At 42.1% G+C, this 25,627-nt stretch overlaps 1 protein-coding gene across 2 annotated transcripts in view; it reads right to left on the bottom strand.

Moving 5' to 3' along the window:
* Positions 1–22,659, bottom strand: part of LOC117448634 (contactin-1a-like) — a 66,710-nt gene extending 44,051 nt beyond the window's left edge. Inside the window, exon 1 of one of the 2 annotated variants that reach the window (XM_034085962.2) lies at positions 22,521–22,659. The gene's annotated coding sequence lies outside the window, so the exon portion shown is untranslated. Of the gene's footprint in view, positions 1–780; positions 881–22,520 lie in introns of those variants that run through there. The other variant, XM_034085963.2, reaches the window with a different exon arrangement.
* Positions 22,660–25,627: the final 2,968 nt, after the last annotated feature.

Raw genomic sequence — 25,627 nt, 5'->3', positions numbered from 1 at the left:
ACCCACACATCTCCAGTGGAGCTACTAATTGGCTGACAGCAACATGATGATATAACAGTCCGCTGCACCTAGCTGTTGTGAAGTGAAGTGCTGTTGCTCCGTCCTAAGGACAGGAGGCAGCCACCCTTCTTGTGAACTGGAGTATGGCAGGGATTTGGTAAAGGGGCCTTAGAGCAGATTTAGGAAGTGTACAGACGTGTACAGTATGGTCCACACAACCAGTTAGGTGGAGTTTGAGCAAGTCTGTATAAACACATGCAGCAGCATTTTTAACCAAACTATTTGGCATTGGTCCTGTCCGAGCCAGTTTTGACAACACGATCAATTGTTCAAGCTAAAAAATAAATAAATAAAAGGCTTTGTGCTGGGACAACAGAACACATAGCAATGGATTGATTCACATTATTGGATTTCATGGTGTTCAACCATGCAGAGGTCCAGATAACCTATAACCATCTATCTTACTAAGTCATGTATGTCCAGCTGGCGCTCTACGGAAAGAAAATACATCTCAAATGATCTTGATTCACTCCTAAGGACTTAAGTTATGTCATGGAGGGATTTGGATTGACCCGGACAGGAATGAAGAAGCATTAAAGGCAGAAAAAGAAGATCCTGTAGCATTATCTAAGGCTGTGAGTAACAGTAACTTTGTGGGTCATTCAAGTGATTACAGAAAATGAAAGGGATTATGGAGAGCAAGTGGTGAGAGCAGCGTGATTTAGTGTTGAAAGCATTGCATTTGTATACTAAAATGAACCCAATAAATCTGTTACTTACAAATGTCTGCACTTAACCTTCAAGTCATCAAAGCTAATGGAGTAGGTCAAGAGAGCTGCAGCAGATGAGGCTTGAGACCAAAGCCAACCTAATGGCTTCCATTTAGATCGACCAGACAGACAAAAGTACAACTCTTTTCTTTTGGATAGCACTCCGCTGCTATTCATTAACCATGCGCTGCCTGGCTAATCAAAACGGTGCACAAGGAGCAGAGTGCAGTGTCTGAGCAGAAGGCTTCAGTGCTCCAGCTTTGTTCTTTCAATAAAATGTTCCCAAGACTTCTGACTCGACACAATCCAACCGCTGACAGGAATAAAAAAGGATCATTTCCTGCCTTGTGTCTTTGTTACAGAGAAGCAGTACACAGAGTGGATACATGGAGTGTGTGTTCGTTTCCCAATACCACTCCTACCACAACAGACACAAGTAGCGAGATAATTGTTGGTGTTTGTTACAGTTGGGATTTCTTCATTTTTGGAAAGTCTGCGACTGAGAGCTTATTGGATGTAATTTAGATCAGGGAAGTATTTCTGTATTTTGAAACTCACTCAACGTGATGCTACTTTTTGCACTACGACGCCATGAGATGTTCTCCAACTTTAGATGGGACAAAGTTACAGTAACTTAACACAAAAAGACAGAAGGCAGTCATTAAAGGAATATAGACTAAATATTATACCTGATTACAGTCTCATTACAAACACAGATGTGACAAACTCTCTAGCTTTGCTTATTATAATGTATAAAATAAAAATAATGCCATACCCCATTCAACCTTGGATGAAATGAATGATACAAGACAACAGCACATTGTTTTAAAGTGCACAGAAAGCATAAACGATAACATTTCAATATCACACTTGATGAGTTTTCCATTGCCAACGTGGCTTTCTATTCATCAGATTAAACTGTCTGTAATTTGAGATCATAAACAGTGAAATTAGAAATCATTCACCTTTTACCAATTATCCATTAGGAGATTCGATCAGCAAATGAAGATCAGTAGCTGATAAAGCATCTTACTGTGAAGTACAGTAAGTAAATCGCTATAATTACTGAAACTATAATATGTAAGGTTATTTGAATTATATTTGACAACGACGCAGGGCACGTGAGCATCATTTGTGGTTTGTCTTTTAGTCGTCACAAAGCTGCCATGCCCTGCTTTCTGCGCCCTATGATCACATTTGATGTGGTATTGCATGTCAGCAGTATAATGAGACTGAATGCATGAAAGGAAGAACAGAAATATATATTCAATGACACTCTTCATAGCTCTTATGAGCATTTATTTTACTCAAACTGAATTTCTATAGAGAATTGAGGTTTCTTTTTATGTCAACACATTGGCCTTCATTGTAAGTTTTACCCTCAAACAACACATTTGACTTTTATTCTCACAAAAACCCTCGTGTTTCTTTAGCTCTGAGCTGGTTCATGTAGATGTTTGGGTGTTAGAGTAAGTAGCTCAATATGTAGTGAACTGTCACCACAAGTTAAGAGCAGGTCAGTGAATTAGGCCTTACTCACGTGCCACACTCGAATAAATTAACTTCCATCGGGGTAAATAGGGCTTTCCTGCTGCTGTTTGTGGTTGATTGATAATAGGACGAATACAGTCTTTTAAATGCTTGAGTTTAAGCCAAAGCAAATTGGCGCTGATTGCCCAGATCTGATCCTGACTTTGTCTAAGCCTTTTATTGTTGCTCAATGACTTAGTCCTAGAGAATAGAAGCAGACAAGCTGGCCAACCTGTGACTTAGGAGAAGAGCCTCAATTTGGTCCAACCTGCCCAAAGAGCTTTTGTGTGCATGTTAATATGAGTAGCGCTGAGAGGTTTGGGTGAATGAAGCTACCTTGAAAGGCATTCAGCTCTCATGGCAAAGCTTTTTGAAGTCAGCTGGGGAATGAGGTAAGGAGTGCAGCACAATTGGATTACTTTGATTACTTGATAGGGGAGAGAAAACAAAAACAATATATTTCAAAGGTGTGTTTTTTGGCATTTCTATCATGCAAAAAACCCAGACGTGTTCACATTTATGCACAGAATTCAGTTTTCATGTTAAAACCCATTACCTATAGTAAGACGGTATAAAGAAAATGGGTTTCTAGGGCCTTTAATTGGCAGCCACATTTGGAAAATTCAAGCCAAAGTCTTTTCACATTGGGTTAATATGCAGTTTGCTCATGTGGCTGAAAAGGACCCATCTATAACTATAACCTACTGATTGATAATAACACCGTATGCACATGCAGGGGTGGCTTTTATAGTATTTTCTAGAGGCAGCGAGGCTGATTTCTGGGTGTAAGGGGGAGCATGTCCTTCTGCGGTTGATGGCATAAGCCCAATGACATAAAATTATGCTAATAAAGTCATTACAGAAAGGTCATAGAGACTCTCATCTATGGTGTGAAGCAGCTTCTGAACTGGAAAAAAACATGGCCACGAGCGACATTTCCAACACTGTTCAAGTACTTAAAACCTACAAACACAACATACATGGATGAGCAATGCACATATAGGGCATACCATTATAGCGGCATACATGATGATTAAGCTAGACCGTTATTTGCATTAATAGGCTCCACTGGGCATATAGGACAAATAACTCACTACTTATGTGTTAGTCGTACCGTAGTCATATGCAAAAAAAGATGGAAAACAAGCAATGAATATTTAACTAATGGCTCCATGTGCAAGTTATGCCTCAATTAGGAAACATGTAAACATGACTTGCATGATGCACAGAACAGAAAATATGTAACACACATGCTGGGAAACCCACCAATCATTTCTTTTTAACAACCTAGAAACAGACATATGACCGGGCATGCACACACACACGGAGCAAGCATACAATGCTTCAATAGGTTTCTCCTCTCAGTTCTGCAGTGCTGAGGCAGGATGTTTCATTCTTAGAGGCAGATAATGAGCTCTTCCCTCTGCAGAGGACAACATGACAGAGCCAGCAGAGTTGGGTTGTGCTGCAGAACACACATGGCATACACATACAGTAAACACACACAGCTTACAATACCCCAAAAAGAGCTAGCAAACTTCTCCACCCTGCTCTGGCTCCTTCACACAGCACACACACACACACAAACCAAACAGCGAGCCCACCGCACTACCCACCTCTGTCCCCGAGCACACACCCTGAGGTGCAGCTTGCACCCCAACACGCCTGCAGCCGCAGTCCTGCTAGCGTTGGGTTTGGCAGCCGTGGAGCCAGCTGTATATCTCTGCTACAGTTCGCCTCAAGATCAACTGCAAGTCTGCTAGTGCTGGTTAGCAACTGCTGCTCGTGGCATCCTGCCCCCTTCCATCAGAGCCACTCAGCGGCACAGGAGCCCTCTCCATCACTTACACACAAATGCACACTCACATAAACATTTAGCTGTCAAATCATAGGGCTCCCCAGCTGTGACCTCACAACCCAATGGAGGGGGAGGAAAGTGATGAGAGAGAGAGAGAGAGAAAAGGGGAGGGGGCTGGGGTTGCATGTGCGAGTGGTTACAGGGTATTAGGGATGCCAGCGATTATTCGATTATTCGAATATTCGAATATTCGCTACAGTCTCCATAATCGAATATTATTTTAAAAAATCGATTTTATTTATATATATATTTTTTATTATTTATGGGTTTTTTTTTTTTTTTCTGGCTTAGTTTCAACCAAAATATATATAAATATATATATATGCTAATAATAGTAATAGTATTAATAATTGTCATTGGTCACACCACCAGTTTGTTTTACTGTAAACTTGGAGGAAGCCTGCGTGCAGAGCAGACTGCTGCTGCAGCACGCTACACACCGACCCCGCCCCCCCCCTCTCCCTCACACGTGCGACTAAAGATGAACAAAGCGGCAGGTAAAAAGAGTTCCTCCTCGTGGAACTACTTCGAACTTACAAGTCCAAAGGAAGTTAAATGCAAGCTCTGCGAAAAGACGTTGATCTATCACAGCTCAACCTCAACAATGCGTTGGCATTTGAGTGCGAAGCACGCCAAAGAGGTTAGGCTACAGAGAAAGACGCAGCACAGCCGGCCATTACCAACTTACGGTCGAATAATCGATTATTATTCGCCAGGGCTGCCGAATAATCGATTTTGATCATGGTCAGTTTCTGGCAACCCTACAGGGTATATGGCCAGAACGCATGGCAGCCACAGTGAGGAAGAAAACAAATGAGAGCACGGACAGAGAAAGAAGAAGAATACGGTTTGCACCATGGGGAGATGTTGCTGCTGTGAGGAGGAGAACAAGACAAATACATCATACAAAAAGATGCAGGGGTGAGAACAGACTAACGGAGGGAGAAGACAATTTAATTTAGAATGCTGTGTTGTCTGCGTCCATCCCCTCAGCTGGAAATAAACATTGCAGCCACGCTGCAGGAACAGCAGGAGCCAGCCAAAGAGAAGCAGCTGAGCTATAACAAAACAAAAACAGCTGCAAGGCTCCCTGCTGCCCTGCTGCAATCTTCACCTTCATCCCCATCTTCCTCTCCCTTTCTCCTTTTGTGCACCAGCTCTTCCTCCACATTTCCACTTCCTCTATTCCCACCCTCTTATGGCCCTGTCTAACATTCATTCTCCTGCTCTTTTTTTCCCGCCCTTACACTCCTCTCATCCATAATGGATAGTTTGGAGAGATCCGCTTCCTGTAGTGGGCCCTGTGCCCCTGGAGCCCGTCAGCCTGTATTGATTCCTGCACCAGAGGAGTCCTCAAGGCATAGGTTTAGAGTCACACAGAATTTTCTGCATCCTTGGGGTGTCAGTCCATCTTCTCTCGTCATCTCTCTGTTTTGTCCAACTTAACACGCATCCAAATCCCAATACAGGTTGGTCAATTAGCTAATATCCAACCTGGAAGTGGATTTGCAAGTATTTACGGGAGGGGAAGACACGGGGAAAAGATTGAGCAAGAGAGAGGATAGTGAGTCTTTAGTAAATGTGAGGTTTTTATGCGTGTCATTTTCCCCCAGAAGGCAGTGACGGTGTTACACAACAAACACAGAAGAAAAACATACAATTGTGAACCACAGAAATGCAGTCTCCGTTAGCGATCAATGTGTGCCACAGTCTGACGCATGTCGTGTCACTGAGCGCTACATTAAGGCTCACTAAACTAGAGCTCTGCCCTATGCTGTGGCTAGCCTGCCCCTCCCTTGATCCAGGCCTTCATATATAGGTCAACATGGGCATTGAAGTGACTGACATGTCTCAGAGGCACAATGCTGCTCTTTTTAGGACTGGACAGACAATCACTTATGCCCTGCAGCATTAGCACACAACAATGTCCAGTACAATAGGAATACACCACAAATATGTTGCTCACTTAAATTGACATGTTCCACTGGGTTAGGAGCCTTTAGAGGAAGGGTCAGTGAGTTCTCCTCAGCACTTGAAGAGGCATTGCATCGTGAGCAACATGGGAGGGTGTCATTAAATAGGGCAATGTTCATGCTCGCTGAACAAAACACAGTAAAGGAGGCGGCTAGATGCAAAGAGACAAGAGGAAATATGTCAAGAAAACAACTTTTCAAGCCGGTTTGATGAGGTGATAATAGGGTAATGGTAAATTATTTATATTTCATCTCTTTTTATGCTACAGCTTCTTATAGTTATAATTTATGTATAAGGCTCAGCTATTGATACATGTCTACCATAGTGGCTCTCTCTTTACAACAAAACAGCAATATATTTTGTGATAGTACATTTTCTGTGCACAACAACTGAAAAAGCATGTATGGATTTTATAACAAGATAGTATTAGCTTTGGCCAGTACATGCAAACACATATTTTTTGGATAAACAAATACCACAGCAAGGTATAATGATATGACACTTTATCCGTTAGCCTATTTATATATCCTAGTATAGTCAATTGATTTCTTAGTCCATTGAATGTCAGAAAAAGTGCCTTTTTTTACAATCTACAAATCACAAGGATACAAAGTGATATTTCATAAGAGGTTTTGTTATCCAGAAAATATTCCCATTTTGACATTTGAAATCGGTACATGTTTGTTAAACTGCTATCAAAGAGGGACAGGATCTATTGTCTCTTCAGCTGACTTGCACTCACAATGCAGCGCGCACATACAGCTAATGCACACCCACGCCCTTATTCCCTCGCCCATTAGTTGCTGGACTTCTTTGAAAAAGCCAGAAAAAACCCACATAAATCAAGCAGTGTGTGGAACAGAGGAGTGTTTGGTTTGACTTTGTGTCAAACCACTGGAGGAAAGTAAAGACTACAGCCAATCCACACTTACAGTAGCTCTGTCTGCTAATAGTCCCCACTTAAAAACTCCTCCGCTGAAATCTTCTCATCTGCAGTTAGTTCAAACAATCTTCTGAGCAGACGTAGATAATGAAGACAGGATAGCCCAGAGTTTAGATGTACGCAGGCACTTTTATATGATTAAGCTAAAGGCTTCAATGTACAGCAATAATGAACAGACAGCCTTGCGTTCAGTGCACACTTCCATTAGCTATTGTAAGAGGGAAAGAGATCATGTTTTGTTTATATTGTGCATGTTTGCATTTGAGGGCTTTGCAAAGAGAGAGAGGGAGAGTGCCAAATCTCAAGGACAGTGGGAGACATAAACGTGGGACCTGGGCTCTTTGCTGTCTGTGACCTTATTTGCTAATTAAGTGTCAGACCTATTTTTCCACTCCAGAGAAAGAATCTCATATATTAGGGGTGAGATTGCCAGAAGGCGATGGGAACACACATTTTGCTACTGCTGGCTGGCTCCTCTGGGTCCCCTTCTTTGCGTGTGTGTGTGTGTGTGTGTGTGAGCATGTGTGTATGTGAACACAAGTCAGCAGTATCATTATGCTACTGTATAGGCTGCTCTTGCTCATGAATACTGCATAAAGCTGTGAATACAGATGTATCAACACAGTATAAGGATGCTAAAATGTCACGTTTGCTGCCAGTGGTGTTGGCTCCAGTCATCTGTTTCACACAGCACAGCTCAATCTGAGTCCTTACACAAATCGAGTTAAAGAATAAATCAATATTGTGATAGAGGATTACTAATGGCAAGGGACCGTTATTTTAATATTGAGACATTTTGAATGTTGACATTTCCAGGTATTAAGGCAGCGTTCTACATGTTTTGCATATATTTTAGCCCTGTCAATGCATAATAATTACATTTAAATCTATGCATAGCACATGTGACACTACAAACTAATCCTGATCCCTTTCATTCTAATGAAACAGAATGGAAGTGAACACCAGGCTGCCTTTTCATTATTGCTGAACATCAAAGCATTAACCTAATCATACAGTAGAACAGTGTCCATTGCCAGATAACTGTCCACTCTTTCCTTTACCTTTTCATAAGCAACATCTCAACTCAACTATTCTGTCTTCATTATCCACGTCTGCTCAGAAGACTGTTTGAACAAACTGCAGGTGAAAAGATTTCGGCGGAGGAGTTTTTAAGTGGGGACTATTAGCAATCACAGAGCTGTACGTGTGGATTGGCTGCAATCTTTACCTTCCTCCACAGAGGTTTGACACACAGTCAAATCAAACAATCCTCTGTTCCACACACTTTTCTTCAGCTCTCTCAGAGAAATCCAGCAACTAAAGGGTGAGTGAGGGAGTGTGTGGGTGTGTAGTGTGTGAGCGCTGCACTGTAAGTGCAAGTCAGATGAAGAGACAAGTGTTTCCCCGCATCAACACTTTGGTGGACTTTTCACCACCCGGCAATATTGATTGTGAAAATGTACCTTCCAAGCAGATGGGAATAATATGAGAAGTGAGTCAGTCAGTGATGGTCACAGGCCAAACGAGATGCTTTTCACTGCAAGAGATGCAGCAAAGTATTTGTGGAGGTGGGCGAGCCATCAGATAATCATTTACATTTATAAATCAATTCACTCGTGTGTTAGGATACACAGATCCTGAGAAATGGAATCCATCAGGAGATAAATCGATGTTCGTCAGTAAAGCTCAGGTAAATCTGAGTCAGAGCGGCTGGATCAATAGCACAATATCGATTAGTTAATACCGGGCTGATACCCCGGTATCATGGCACCACATAATTAGCACGATTACAGAGGAAGCCTCCTTTCTCTCATTGCTTATGTTTTCCATTGTTTCCCACAAAGAAAGGACAAGTCTGGGTTTATTCTACACTTTACTTATTGTTAACACAGCCCGAGAAAAGCCTAAAAAGATCATGTTCACTTTGTGTCTACCCGTCCCTAGCCAATTTGTGGCCCATTTCCATTGATCATAATTCCATTGTTGTGGTCTACTAGAATATATTTATACTGTGCAATCGCATACAGCATCTCTGTAAAGTATGTGTATTCACTCTCTCCACTAAACGGCTCGTTGCAGCTCTTGCCCCCCCCCTCCCTGTGAACACAGTGTGCTCCGATTGGTCGGGACCAGTCGGGACCAGTCGGGACGTTGTGAATCGCGCTGAGCTCCGTGGAGCTGTGATTTCCTTGTTTAGCGATACACAGCGAAACACAGCCAAACTCACCCTGAGCACACACAAAGTCACAGCCGAAGTAAAAACAATAAGTGTGGCTTGATATTGAGTAAGGAAAAGGTTGATAAACGCTGTGAGAATGGGTCTGCACTGCAGAGAGAATTTTGCCGCGATCCCAACTGTCTGTTATCAGCCTGCAGCCAGGGAGGAGAAATCAGCTGAGCTGCCTGCACTGAGTGTGTGAGGAAGTCCGTGGATTGGTCAATTTGGACCAATCAGCGGGGGCTTAACGTAACGGCTCCGCGGACGTAACGTAACGGCTCCACGGATTGGTCCATTTAGTTCCGGGGACGACATGATGACATCATGATGTCCCCGGAAGAATCAAATGGACAGTGACGTATCTCCAACGAGGCGTTTTGGGGAGGTATTTTCTGTGTTAGAGTTTTACTCCCTACATGGTGTACTTTGAGGGTTTTGACTCTGCACACCGTTTACATGCATAAAAACCTTCATAACACACAAGGGGACGGGTAATAACCGGAAAAGCATGACATGTCACCTTTAACCTGGTCAAAGTTATATCATTTCAAAATGAAAAAAGCCAAACCGAGCTAAATACTGTATTTTTGACAAATAAAATGACTAAATCAAGTTTTTTTAGAGGTACTTTCAAGCTGTGTATTTGTTGCCGTATGATGTTTTCACAGTAAGACAATGTATGTATGTATTCTGATGTCTTAGGTTTTTCTTTTCCATAATCAGTGTGTTGCTGTATGTTTGCACAAGAAGAACAATGCGTCTGGATCCGCCCAACAGCCAGACCCGCAGCTTCACTCACATTATCATGTCAAAGCTCATAGCTACAAACAGACTGTCGAAGAGCAGATGAAAACAGAGCCATGAGAAAGGCAGCGAGATTTATGCCTGCGCTGGACGTGCTGAAGCTTTGGGAGCGATGATTTAATTTGCAGAAGCCAGTGTGGCTGTTAGTGTAACTCCCCATGCCTCTGTAGCTTTGATGCAACGGCAGCCTTTGCCAAGGGTCGTGTGGACCAATTTGCAGCTTTAAGAACTTGATAGCAAGCTACACAGATATTAGTATAACGTTTCTCTTCAAGGCAGTTGTGTATGGATGACACATTATTTCGGGAAATGAGGAGAGAAACAAATCCCCTGCCACTTGGTCTCTGAACAGCTTTGGTGCCTGTCTAGAATACGTACAGACCACACAATGTTTATGACAACATAATACCAGATCTCAAGTGCACCAGACACATGCCTAGTTGTTTACTTTGGTAACCAATTTACTTAGCGAATTCATTAAACCAAATCCAACTCAATGAATCCCCAAATGAAATGTCATAATTCCAAGTTGGTTAGAGAGAAGTAAACACCCTACGATCTCACTGATAAATAAGTAATTATGTTGTGACTGTGGAAATATAATTAACACTAAGGATCCTCATTGCATTTATAAGATGTTGAGCAGGATTAGAGATTTTCCGATACTTATGCAGAGGCACTCTGGGGCTGAAAGTTCACACAAGAGGCTCAGACACCTCCTCCAGAGTTGAAAGCACACAAGACAAAGGCTGCTCTGTGAATCCATTGACTGCCATACTGTATCAGTGTGCCAGTGCTTTTAAGCAGTGCCATGCATATTCATGCCTGCCCATCAGGAAGTCTTCCTCCGCTTCTTGTGCCACTGCAAGCTCCACAGTCCCTCTCAATGGGTGCATGTATGTGTAAAATCATATTCCCCTGTTATTTGGCACTCAAGTTCTCCCTGAAAAGCTGCATTTACTATTTAAAACCGTCAGCATGAGCTATTATTTAAATTGCCAGAAACCTGAGTATGACAGCGGGCCAAGATATTATTTGCGGATATATTACAGAGTGTGAACAGACTATCCGGCATATCTTGAACAGACTATCCGGCATATCTTGCCTCAAAACGATGCAGAGAAACTAGTCCATGCATTTGTTACTTCAAGGCTGGATTATTGTAACTCTTTATTATCAGGGTGTACCAAGAAGTCAGTCAAGTCGCTTCAGCTGATTAAAAATGCTGCGGCTCGTGTACTAACCAGAGTTAGGAAAAGGGACCACATTACTCCTGTTCTGGCTGCCTTACACTGGCTCCCTATAGAACACAGGATACAATTAAAAATTCTTCTTCTCGCCTACAAAGCCCTTAATGGGCAGGCGCCATCTTACCTTAAAGAACTCATTATACCCTACTGTCCTACTAGGGCATTGCGTTCCAAGAATGCAGGGTTGTTGGTTGTTCCTAGAGTCTCTAAAAGTACAATGGGAGCCAGAGCCTTTTCTTATCAAGTTCCACATTTGTGGAATCAGCTTCCAGTTTGTGTTCGGGCGGCAGACACCCTATCCGTTTTTAAGAGTGCGCTTAAGACCTTCCTTTTTGATAAAGCTTATAGTTAGGGCTGATTAGATTCAGCCCCTAGTTTTGCTGATATAGGCTTAGTTTGTCAGGGGACATCTTACTTCTTCCTTCTCTCTGTCTATACCTGTGAACTCTCATGTTCCGATTAACCCAGCTTCCCCAAATGTCTTTCTTTTTGGTGTCTATATACGCTGGGATCCGGAGTCATGGATGATCCTGCAGTCCTGTGTCCTGCATCGCGAGCCCTGGATCTTGAGTCGTGGCTGTGGTCCTGGATCATAGGTCCTGGATGGATATCCTCGTGGATTCATCTTCTTATTATACACACATGCATTTCCAAATATTTGGACTACCTATGTTGCAAATGTATTATCTTTTCAATTTACACACGGCATCTATTGCACGTCTGTCCGTCCTGGGAGAGGGATCCCTCCTCTGTTGCTCTCCCTGAGGTTTCTCCCATTTTCCCCTTTAAACTGTGGGTTTTCTTGTACGATGTGAGGGTCTAAGGACAGAGGGTGTCGTATTGTCATACTGATATTCTGTACACACTGTGAAGACCACTGAGACAAATGTAACATGTGTGATATTGGGCTAAATAAATAAACATTGATTGATTGATTGATTGATTGATTGATTGATTGATTGATTGATTGATTGATTGATATCCAATTCATTGTTTCTCCATTGGAGATTTCTTTGTATTAATTAAAATATTCTGTTCTTTTTAAGTGCAGGGATATTTGCAGGATAAACACTCCATAGGGACCAGGCCTTCCACATGTATAGGTTCACGTCCGGAACACTGTGTCCATGTCAACAGAGCCAGTCACCTGTGTTTACTGCTGAGCACATGGCCACAGTCAGACGGCCGGTTGGAGAGCAGTGTGTGCCGACTGACAATGAGCACAGCCTGGGCAAAGACCTGAGTCATGTGGTGATTATTAGCCAAGTCACACCATGTGATCATGGCTTATAAGACAGAACAGGTGCCCACTTAAAAAAAACAGAGAACAACAGGAAGGAAACAGTGTTTCAGTCATGATGCCAGACCATGATCTAACAACTCTTTACAGTAGAAAACTCTGCGACTATGATAAGGCTGAAGTGCTCTCTCTTTAAACATTGACATTTACAAAACTAAATCGGTACGTCCTGACATGATGTCTGTGTCAGACGTAAGCAGATACAGGTGTGTGGGAGCTTTATGACATTCAGATCACAACGTTATCATAAGGAAATCATCTCTCCACTGTTATAAAGCTGTTTGTCCACAATGCAGTCTGAGTGCTGCTGAAGACACGGCTCTGACAACAACCCACGCAGATACAGGGTTTACAGCATTTCCAATCAAGCCTGTGTTCTTCACAGTAGCATCAAGGGAGCTAATGTAGATTAACAGACTGTTCATATATTATGCTGCAAATGCTTTTGCTTGAATGCCTTAAGAGTATACTCACAGGGCCCCTTCACCTACTTCTTGTTGACTTTTATTCACGCAAGTGCTTAAGTAAAACTGTAGCCCCAAGCATTCATTTAATAACTTTTTTTAAAGTTTATATTTGTCATGATTCTTGCTGCCTTACTTAGCAGCATTTACTCCTGCTATGAGACACTCAACACATATATATCGTCTACTCACCAAGCAGATCTCATAGGGCATGGACTTAGCTAGAGATATATATATCGTACCATTAAATAGTTGCAAAATGTCCATGTTCATGTGGCCTAGCTTCACTAAAATGTAATCTGGCCCCTCTGCTGGTTGCCTGGCAACTTCATAGTGATTACAGGAATTCAAAAAGTCACTGACCCTGCCCAATAAACAGCCTTTAAACACAGTACTGTCAAATTTAGACTTTGTTTTTAGTTTTAGTTTTGCTTTGGACAGAGCCTGGCTTTTCCCCTGCTTCCAGGCTCAGCTAAGCTAACCGGGGTACAGCTAACTGTAACCAGCTGCAAGCTCTCAACAGACAGATATAACAGTGTTATCAATCATCTCAACGTTCCACAAACTATTTATCTAATAAGAAGTGTATTGACATTTTACTGCAATCCATTATAATACTCTCTTTGAAAAATCTATGTAGGAAATGTGATTCATACGTCCTTTATCTTCATGCACAATGTATACAGTTAGTTTGTGCATTCCTTTTTTGCAACCTTTTCATTTGACTGTACCGGAGTCAATTCATAATCTAGTTGGATGGGTCAATGCGAATAACATCAAGTGCTCCAGCAGTCTCTAAACACACAGTAGTCTTCACCCCTTCAGTCATATAGAAGAGCAGTGTTTGGTCTTGGTGTCCTCTGTTGAAGGGGAATTAAGAAAAATACCCCCCCTCCTCTTTATATCCATTGTGCGTGTGTGCGTGTGTGCGTGTGCGCGCTTGACTGTGACACTGTGCCCTTCGCTCCTTCTGTCCTCTACACACTACGGCCCTGTGTGAGCAGCATGAGTGGAGCTGTGTGTTGCAGATAAGAGTCATACTGTAGTACTGCAAAGGAGGGTGTGTGTGTGTGTGTGTGTGTGAGTGTGAGTGTGAGTGTGAGTGTGAGTGTGTGTGTGTGTGTGTGTGTGTGTGTGTGTGTGTGTGTGTGTGTGTTTGGAAAGGAGACAGGGGAAAAAATGATTCCGTGCCCTTTTTCGCAGTCAGATTCACCTCTGGATGCCCTTTCCTCCACTCACTGTCCTTACACCTTCTTCGTGAATAATCCGACCTGATACACTGGCCCGCTACTACGGGCACATTTCAACACCAGGCCCACACACAGAGTATGGGGGTTTGCCATGGTCCAACTGAACAAATGCCATATTAATATGCATGCATGTCTTATTTTTCTCCATAGAATAATATTTCCATCGAGCAGGGAGTTGATGTTGTGATTGCTAGCACGTCCCTCAGTCTAGACCGCCAGTAATGAGAATAATAAGGGGTGTTGTGTTGTTCACTCACACTTTCATTATCTGCTGCCTCTTTACCGTTTGTATCCATTTGTCTACAGTGAGTCTACGAATCCACATGAGATGAGAAAAAGATCTGTAATTAGTAATCTGGCATCCCCTACTCTCCCTGTGCTTCTTTCGCGCCCTCGACCTCTCTCTCTTGGCTTCAGTACGACTTGCTCAAGTATTAGTGTGACTCATGGTCGCCCAATTAAAACAGAGATGGACTACATGTGTTATTTTTCACGGGGTAATATTAACCACTTCTTCTTCGGGGCAATTTTGCTGTTGCTAAGTTAAATCGTGAGGATCATTTGAGCAGCATGAATTAGCAGATTGCAACAAAAGCTCCTGCAGCTACAAACCAAGCCAAGGAAACGAATCTGCGGAATAATTAGTGCACAAATCTCATGCATAAGTCAGCCAGACTCCCTCCGAATGCTGGGTTCAGATCTGAATAATGATATGCCAACCGAAAAGAACAGGGACGTTTTAGGGTAGTTTGTCGGAAGCTATTAGAGCTGCAGTATGGTCCCACTAGCGCTTACAGAAAACATGACGCAGATTGTTACATCATTGTGAGTTTGTGAACCAGATGTGACAGTATTTCCTGACGATGCAGCTGGCGGGAGGACACTGCTTGGACTGGAGAGGCCTACATTCTTTGACCTCTTTTATCCACACTCATTAGCAATGCAACAAGAGGGGTTGATTTGAGACCTTTTGAGAGGATCCCAGAGAGAACAGGTTTGTTAGTGTGAAACGGAAAACCAACCTGTTTGTCGTGCTCGCCTACAGCGAATGCTAATGTTGCCCACATCAATGGGCTCTTCATGTGGCCATGCAGCCCTGAGCCCAGTAGCTCAGAGGCTGACCAGCGCCACACGAACGAGAGCCAGGAGAGGACAGCGGCGGCCCGCAGCCCAGAGCCGGCACCAGCCACATCCTTTATTTCTGGTTACACTGATCTAAGGAATGAAGGGAAAGCTCCAAATGTTTTGTTTTGTGACGTTTCTCATTATACCCCCAAACCCCCCTTTCTCTCTTCATTCCTTTACTCTCTCTTTCTACATAGCCAAAGAGTTGAAAGGAAGAACAACAGGCATTTTAAATAAGTGTTGAATCAATACAGACAGGCTGTAGCCAGGCTCCGGTCATTATAAGCAGCATTAATCAGCTTGCCTCACACAACGTTGTAACTTTCTATCGATCTGTCCGGGAAGAGACAGCATTCACTGAATGCCTTTAAAGTACAGAGCATACAACATCACTTCAAAGAATGTGTATCACCGAGTAGTGATATCATTGGATATGTATGGACAAAACTGTGTGGCAGAGAAAATCGAAAATCGAACAAAATGTGATATTGAGAATAATATGACTATGGGTGGTCTCAGCCGAAGCACTGCAGGTAGACAAACAGGGAGCCTGAATAATGGCCAAAGCAAGAGCACTTGCTGAGGCCCCTAGTGCTATGCTTCCCCTCTCTGCCAAGGGTAATGGGATTTCTTGGGTTTAAATGCACTTCACTCACCCTGTGGAGCCAGTAGGAAGCTAAACTATTGATCCACAAACAATTTAGCTGTCCGGCTGTCCAGAGAGGGAAAACAGGACGCCCCTAAATGTATAATGAGACTTCCCAAGAGCTCGGTGTGCTCAGTATTCGCTCCACGTGCCAGGGGGCCGTCGGCTTTGGGCTCTCTCCACGATTATCCTTCTTTCCCTACACTTTTCACACATACAGTCCCTCCTTCAGAAGGCTAAAGGTCAGCCAGCTAAAGAACTAGTATGCTTCTCACCAAGGACAATTGTGATTAGTATAAGAAACCCTTTGATCCCCCCCTCTTTCATTATTTTAAACACTGGTGGGGAGTTCATCACTTTAGTTTGGTATGCTATCCCAGTACCGGGCGTTGTCAACCATACACAGGATGCATCATCACTATGAAGCAACATGTGCTGGGTTAGCATGAAAAACAACATATGGTAACTGAAAGATGGAAGCTGAGGAGCTGGCATGATGATGAACTAGCATGTTTGTGAAGTTGTGTTCTTGTCTACCACAGATGCTTCCGGCACCATAGCAACGAGCTTTATTCACAGGCCCCAAGAGTGGCCTGGCCCCAATGAGGAAGACGCTTTGCTTCTACCTAATTGGACAGTTCCTTGCACAATTGGGCTTGTTCTTTGTCCCCAGCAATATAAGATTACAATGCAAGCGGGCGAACTACAGTAAGCGCCCACAAGCCCATGATGAACACAGATGAAACAGGATTAAATCAAAACAATGCAGCATATTTCTAAGAATATGAATGACGAAGGATACAGAGGTAATCTAATCTTCAAAATTATACTAAATACTAGCTTTCGGGAGGAGATTATGGAATAAATGACTGCCAGCGGGGATATCGCTGTCTAGGTTGCATCAGAGGTGTTTCTTTTCTTTTCTAACCTTTCATCATCCAAAATGTCCTCATCCTTTCATCATCCTTACAATTGTGCAACTTGCTGAAAAAGTCTTCATAAACAATCTCTCTAAATCAATATGATCTGGACTGATGTGCATAACCTTGTTTTGGAATGACATAAAAAGGAACAAAAACAGACGGATTCACTTTTTTTTTTTAAAGTTTTCTGTTTGGCTGAAACTCCCAGGGAACAAATCAGATGCACGCCACTGATTTTCAAGTTGCGTGCAAATTAAAGTCATCTCTTACTGGACCAAAATAGCAGATAGTGACTGCACAGCTTCCCAACAGCAGCGTAAACAATGCTTCTTACTGTTCCTCTGAAGGGGCAAAAACAGATGGCTCAAGGGTCCCGTGTGAGGAGTCAGTCCACTGAGTGTAATACTAGATCAGCTCATGAAATGTTAAACAAATACACAAGAGGTGATCCGACACTTTGAGGGGTAGTTTAATTAAGATTGCCTAAAATGGACTACTTAATTAGGGAAAACTCTCCTTTGAACTTGATCATCTTGTAGTGCCATCCCTTTTACTGCGTGTGTGTTTGACCCTGATAACAAGCAGACATTGTAATGAAGGAAGTCAAATATTATCTGAAAAAATGTAAAAGGATCATGCTGGTAACCGACAGATTAACAGGCGAAGGGCACACATTAGTAATCTCCTTCTAATTGAGTTCATAAATCCCAAAAGATTCACTTTGATTGTAAAGTCTAAACATATCTCGGGAAAAAAAGGAGCAGCGAATCAGAGTAAAGAAGAGAAGTCTTGAGAATATAACCTAGTTACAGATTTAAATTCTTCTTTATAATAGCCCAAATAATGTCTTTGAAAACTTAAACTGTACATCAAAACGCATTAGACACACACAGATGGCTTGTGAACCAATACATAAATTATTCAGTAAATCAATCATTTCCGCTGTTCGTCAGTGACCTCTTATTTTCAATCTTTTTCAATATTATTTAAAATGTGATTTGAGGAGTAGAACTCTTCAGTTGTGTGAAGCTGACCGTTGAGCGGCCCGACCAAGCAAGGAGGCAGAGGCAGAACGTCCAAAATACAAACCGGTGTGGGCATTTATTACTCACGGGCACATGACACAGCCTCAATCTCGCTGTTCACGTGAGCACAGTCACCAGCCACAAGGATCTCACACACACTACCTGTCCACTGACAGGGAAAACAGAGCCTAAATACACACACACTAATCAGGCCAATAAGACACAGGTGGGGGGGGGCACCAGGTGAACACAATCACCAGCCACAGACAAAACGGGAGGGGGAACACTTTCAAACTAAACCACATGTGCAATATTACAAGGCCCGAAGCCGTCAGTCCTCAGTGACGAAGTTACCTTCGTTTACAAGTTGCCTAAACAGAACACAACCGCTAAAAGACAACACTCCAATGACATTGATCAATGTCATCTTATTTCCCCCATGAGTGACAGGGGGAGATAGCAGGCAATTTCCGAACACTACCTGCTTGTCCGGTCAACATTATCTTAACGGACGGGGACTAATCTGTTTCTGAATGAGACATCACTTTGGCAGAAAGACAATCAGTAAGAGCCGCAGAGGAAGCTCGGCATTTTATCACAAACAAAATCACACTGATAAGGAAAGAGGAACGGATTAAAATGTTCTATGATAAAATACACTAAGTATATCTTTAGGGGAAATTTGTTTTTGATGATTTTACAACCTAGCCATATCTTTAAAAACTTTGTTTACCTTGTCAGTAAATGAATAACATCTTTCTCTGCGGAGCTTTAATGCTATAAATAGACAAAAGCCAGCCATATAAAAAATGTTCTATTTTGGTCTTGAGCATTGTGCTACATTTGTGTGAATAAACAAGCGGTCATTTATGCAGACAGTATTTTTAACCGGATCTTAGATATGGCAGAAATGAATCATGGACATGCATTTGAATGGTGCACATACACAAACACACAAAGTAACGATTCGTTTGGAGTCTGCCCTTAAAAGGTAACTAGCCTCCTGATGTGCCGGGAGAAAATATGCAAGATCATAAGATAAAAGCAAAAGCAACAGTGGCACCAGAAATAGAACATCAGCCCTGGCAACAAAAGCAGTCCAACAAAGTGACCGAGAGAAAAGACTTACACAAAACAATGTGAGGTGCTTCACAGATCAAGCCGTGTAGCTGTGTTAAAAAGGGAAATGAATGTGCCTGTTAGATCACTAAAAAGCTGACAAATGACCCTCACAATTCAATGTACTACCACATCAGACAAGAAAAGCAGCATGTTCTACTACCGAGAAGCGAAAACAGTAGTGTTTGGCATTTTTGCATGAAAAAATCATTTAAGAAATATCAAAAACAGACCAATTAACAATCAATGAATTCACAAGTCACTTCAGCATGGCTCTCTTTTTTAAGTATTGGCTATACATTGCACAGTGATATCACCAGATGATGAAACATGAAAAACCTTGCATATCTGAAAGCCTATATACCACACAGTTTGGGCTAAAATGTCCCAAATGAAATGGAATGTCAACAAGTGAGATATAAATGTGAGAGTTGTTTCCTCTTAGATGAGGGTCACGTGCCTGTGGAGAGCAGAGGGAGAATCAATGCTAGGTCTAGTGCAAAATGTATTCAGACAGCCAGAGATGGCAGATGGGGACTGGAACCCTTTCTCCTCCACAGGCATGAACAGAGGAGAGGTCTGTCTCCAGGCAAACATAGAAGACGTCATGTCTCCGCCTCACTGCCGTACCATTAGTGGATCTCGCTATTGATCCCCGGTGCGTAAATTGCTGAGCAATCTAGACTGAAGGATGAAGACGAGAGCATGGCATGTTTTGTCAGCAGGACGGAGAAAGCACTTGTACATGCAGTGAAGACAGTTGCAGCAATAAGGGATAGTGGTTGTGTGTTTCTGCAAATAAATGTTGAAGGCTGTCTCATCAGGATATATTCTCTCCTAGTGCATTCAATTTAACAATGAAGCAAGTCTGCAGTTATATTCCTTCCAGCGTGACCAACACTGCATTCAGTGACAGAACACACAGCACATAACAAACTCGCCCTGCTGCCTGCAAATGCCAACGCTGCCAAAGTTAAAGAGTCTTTTCAAAAGATCTATCCTGCTTTGACTCTCTGCCCAATAATTTGTCACCCAGGGCTCAAAGGACATCTGGAAAACAAATCTAATCTCCTAAAACAACTTTAAAATTGGTTAATCGTAAATGGCAAACATCCAAATGTCTACTTTGAGCACCAAGCAGCTTGTAGAAGGACTTAATTGGGAAATGGAAAAATCCTTGTCTTGCTGATTATGTTAACAGAATGCATTTGACGTACTTGCAGTAAACAGTCATACACCGGATATGTTAAAGCAGTGTGTGTCCTAATGTTCATAAATGACATGCTGACTGAGGTGAAGTAGAGATAGGGACGTTGAAGACAGCTCTATCTTCTGCCTCAGGTGAAGTTAGCCTGTCTACCCACTACATGACAGATGTGTGCAACTGAAGCTTCTAACCAAAGGACAAGTAAGTGTACGGCTATGTTGAGTCATTTGACTGTGACACTAATGGGGGCTGAGGCTGTAGCCTTGAAATGCATCACAGAACAGCCACATCCTGCAGGGAGCTGTGTTATGTAACGTTTGTCATGCAGACTCCTCAAGCCACTTGGGCTCTACAGCCACAATGCTGGCTGGGAACAGCTTAATACAACATTCAAAACTCCACATTCAAACATCATTCGTAGTGGGGCAAGTGGTATAAATGTGAGATGATGCCCTGCATGCAGTTGGTTAGCCTACTTCTGAGCAGAGTAAATGTGCTCACCTAGCATGAAGGAGAGGGACTGTCCTCAGGGTACAGGACAGCACAGGATGCATTAGCAGCCTTCGAGCTTACAAGATTCATAAAGTGCTCCATCTGACAGGCAGCAAAGGAATTCCTCTGACATGTTGTGCCAATATTATGACTCTGATTCAATCAGGACAAACACTCAATAGAATCATCTGAAGAATGGCATGGTATGGAAAAATAAGGCAAAATACAAATGTTACTCGCAGATATTTATATGGACAGCAGCAGGAGCAGAAAGGGGTCAAGCAGGTATCGATAAATCATCTGAGAGTGTACACATGTTTATACTACGATAAAAGCCCACATTGTACAGGAACATTATTGTGTGGTAATCTTATACCAATAACCCCAAAAACCAGGCACCGATTAAGCTATTTCTGCCCATCACAAATGCAAAACAACAAGCCCCTGTCATGATTCTCTTCTTGAATGCTGACATTTATTACATTCCATTAAACAAATGCTTTGCAAGCTCATTAGACCACTGAGAAGTTGTGGTGACTTAAATCTGACTCTGCTGTCTACTGCAGGGAGCTGTGCCAAACCCATAACCACACTTGCATGTTAATATCAAGACATTATGCGGTTATATGGTTATAGGAAAACACATTTAGCTGCAGATAGACTTCCCAATGGGAGTTATTCTTATTCATGGGCAATATGCAACTATTCATTTATGAGATCACAAGTAAAACAACAAACAATTACCCCCTACATACATGCCAAAGTAATATCCTAAAACTCGAAAAACCATCTGGGATTTTTGTGATTCTATGAATATGTGCATGATTGAGTCATCATTTTTCACCTTGTCATTATTGAGTTCACTTGTAAAAAATCTTCCTTCATATTTGAATACATAATTAAGACCCCCTTTCGAAACATGGGACTTATGGAAGTCTTTACTTTAGCAACATGTAGTATAAACAGTTTCTCTCCACTGAAGCCTACAGTCTGGTGAGCCAGGACGCGCCCATGACACCTGACGACCTGACTAACCCTGCGATGGGCCATTACTAAACACTACCGCTCAATCTTCCAGTGATTATGACACAGCCGAACCATATGCCTCAATCGACCGCCACACTAAGACCAAGACATGCGTTTTAGTTCCGCCCAGATGAAAGTGTCTACAGTCGTCGGCTGCTTCTTAATCTTTTGGCTGTAAAATGCAGGCGGCAGTTTCAATCATCGGTATGTGCGACGCTGATAGGGCTCTGGCCTCTGGCGTGGTCAAATAAAACGCTGCATTTAACACTCAGACTTATTGCACGAAAGGAGATGTTTGCTGCAATATTATCCATACATCTTACCCGTGACCCACCACGCCACGATATGTCAGATTTTGCACACACATTATTCCTTTGCATCTGTCAAGAAGACACCACAAATATAAAACGCAGTTCCCTATATCGACTAATTCTGCATTGCGGAGGGCTGCACAAGCTCCTCCATCCCCTCCGTGCATCCCACTCAGTCTTTTGTAAACAACACTGATTTCCCAGAGCTGTCAAAATGCAGCGCCCGGCTTCTCTGATAATAATGTCAAAGACTCGGTTTTGACTGTATCTGCCCGGTTTCCTTACCTTCTGTGGAGGGCAAATGCGTCCGTTCGTGTGTCCTTCACGATGCTCACACCTGCTCAGCACCGCATCGCTGGGCGCTCAAGAGCCGGGAAGAAAGTGACGGAGCAGCGGTCCTGTCCCCGGGATTGGATGAAGGGTTATGGCTGTCAACTGAGGGGGCGCTAGACCCTTTTATTCTGCAGGCACAGGCTGCCACCGTTTTTTCCTCCTCTGCTCCATCATTGGAGGATGACCTGATAAACATTTAAGTGTAGCTATCTTATAAAACATTGAATATCTCTAAATCTACACGCATTACATTAAATGACACGACTTGCCCCAGTGTACGACCTTGTCTGGCTTCTAAAGTGACATTTATGAGTTGTGTTCAGTCCTTCACAGATTTGTATTACATTTCGTTGTTGAAATATGAACATGTTAAAGGTGGGGTAGGTAATTCACTTCAGAAACACTTGTTGTTATATTCCATGGAATGCTCTTAACATCATGAATACATTCAATGCTTTGACAATAAATACATTAAAAAAGTTCATCTGTGGAAAAGCACGACCAATTATTTTAGCCGGCTCGGCTAAAATAACTGGATGGCCTACCTGCCTGTCAGCCTTCCATCTCGTGCACAAACTTATCTCGTGCCCTCATTGGTCATGTGCGCGTTCGTGTGTTGGAGGAGGGGCTCTGTAAGGAAGAGGCAGGCTGCAGTCGGATAGTTTAAAAATCAGCTCCTAAATTCTAACCCTATCGTCTATTCCTTGACCTCTGAGTGAAACGTCACGGGGTTAAGGGATAGTGGATAGGAGAATTCAAAAGGACTTAGGAGAAGAGACTGCGGTACTTTAGAGAATCCGAATGCACTTTCACTATCCGACGTGTTTATGATGCGCCAGCGGACGTCCTGAATGTGCGTCTGCTGCTGTGGGGAAACTATGGAAACCACGGCTGCAGTCGAATAGTCCAGAGATCAGCTCCTAAATTCTAACCCTATCGCCTATTCCTTGACCTCTGAGTGAAACGTCACGGGGTTAAGGGATAGTGGACAGGAGAATTCAAAAGGACTTAGGAGAAGAGACTGCGGTACTTTAGAGAATCCGAATGCACTTTCACTATCCGATGTGTTTATGATGCGCCAGCGGACGTCATGAATGTGCGTCTGCTGCTGTGGGGAAACTATGGAAACTACAGTTTTCTATACAGCGGACTAAAACATGGATGTTTAATAAGAACGAGAGACTACTGTAAACTCATCTAGAGACTCTCCACCGTGCTCTGATGCTGTTGCTTTGCTTTATGAACGTGGACAACAGAGAAACATATTCTTCATGACCAAAGTTGGAATTGAAATAAAAAGGAAAGTGAAACTTATGCTCGTCACCCTCTCCCTCCGGTCCACATTAATATCAATGATCCCAATACGTATGATTGTATGAACTAAAGATCTTAAAATCAATACAAATGTATTTATTATAAACGTTAGTCCTAAACATCTATCACTGTGTACATCACCATTCAGACATCTTTTAAAAGTTGAACAAACTCCACACAGCTCAGTAAAGACTGTGAAATGTTGACTTTATTTGATAATTTCAGTGAAAACTAACGTTCATATTTCTCTTTTTGATTATAATACTGATGAACGTTCAAAACAAAGCACTTTGGCAACTTACCACCTATGTTTTAAAATGCTTAATAAGCACCGTAACTTTCATGATATAATTTCTCGGTCATAATCGGTTGTTTCCGTGAACGGCCGACTGTTGAAGGCAAATGCTGCGGCTGCAAGGCATTGTGGGGCAGCATTTTCGCTTCTCCTGTCGGTTAGGGAGGTCCAGTGGTTCCTAAGCTAAAGGAGGTTATAAAGGAAGTTTGAAACCTCCTTTCCTATCATTCTCATCATTCTAGAGAATTCGAACGGCACTTATCATGGCTGCCACTGAGGGACTTCCGGGTCATTTCACTCCTTTAGGAAGGTTCCTAAGCTAAATGGACTATTCGACTTCATCCGCAGATTTTTTTCGGCTGCCTACTTTCAAATTCTAGCTGGTTTCTACATTCTTACCTACCCTACCTTTAAGGGTTTTTTTCATATAGGACCATTTCAGTGCTTTTCATAGGCAATAACATATAATAATAATAATAATAATAATAATAATAATAATAATAATAATAAACATATAATAACAAAAAAGGCAGGTTAATTAATAAACGCAAACTTTTATTTTTGACAATATTTTAATAGTACAGAAAAGTCTAAATGTTCATCTGTAATATTTGTAATCAGGACTCACTCTCCCCACTGTCAAAATCATGAACAGGGTTGACTATTTTGTTTATAAGCGGCCAGAAATGTATTTTATTCATATGCAAGGTCCTTGTTATTTCTAATTTCATTAAATAAGTGAATGGTTGCGAAATAATATCCATACAATTCTACAGTTGATAGCAATAGCTAGTTTCCAATATAACGTTAACCTATAAAGTTGCTAATATTAGCAAGTGTGCTAGCTAGCATATCCTAAATGCAAGTAAGCTCTCGTAAATGTTAGCTAGGCGTAACGTTAATTGTTAGCTACCTATCGTAAATATACAGAAGATGGTTATTTTTTTTTGTTCTGAGAAAAAAGTCAGAATTCTGACTTTAATCTCAGAGCTAAAACACAAATATCTTTTTGGAGAAAAAAGTCAGAATTCTGAGATTAAAGTCAGAATTTGTTGCTGTCAATTTAAATAGTTTTCAATGAACAGAAGAATTAGGCTAACAGTTTGACTTACAGTACTCAATATTTCTGCCACTCTTGCGGGCAGAAACACAAGCTACGTATCCCAAGTAAAAGTTAGCCCACCTTGGAATCGACACTTGCAAGTACTGTAGCATCCATCTGAAGTCGACTTTCAGCTATCAGACGAATTGAGGTCCAATATCCACTCTTCCTTATCTCTTTTGGTCTCCTCTTTTGATAAGAACTTTTTACTGTGTTCACTTCGATGATCTAACTGACTTTGTCTGCCGTTTGGTTTATAGGCAGGGATGATTCAGTTTATCAAAGCATTGGTGCAGCTCATGGAAGTTGATAATAAGAGCTTCTGAAACTCAATCATACTTAATATGT

The sequence above is a fragment of the Pseudochaenichthys georgianus genome, chromosome 6 (assembly GCF_902827115.2).
Source record: "Pseudochaenichthys georgianus chromosome 6, fPseGeo1.2, whole genome shotgun sequence".
Classification (NCBI taxonomy): Eukaryota; Metazoa; Chordata; class Actinopteri; order Perciformes; family Channichthyidae; genus Pseudochaenichthys; species Pseudochaenichthys georgianus.
This window is presented reverse-complemented; position numbering and strand designations above follow the sequence as displayed.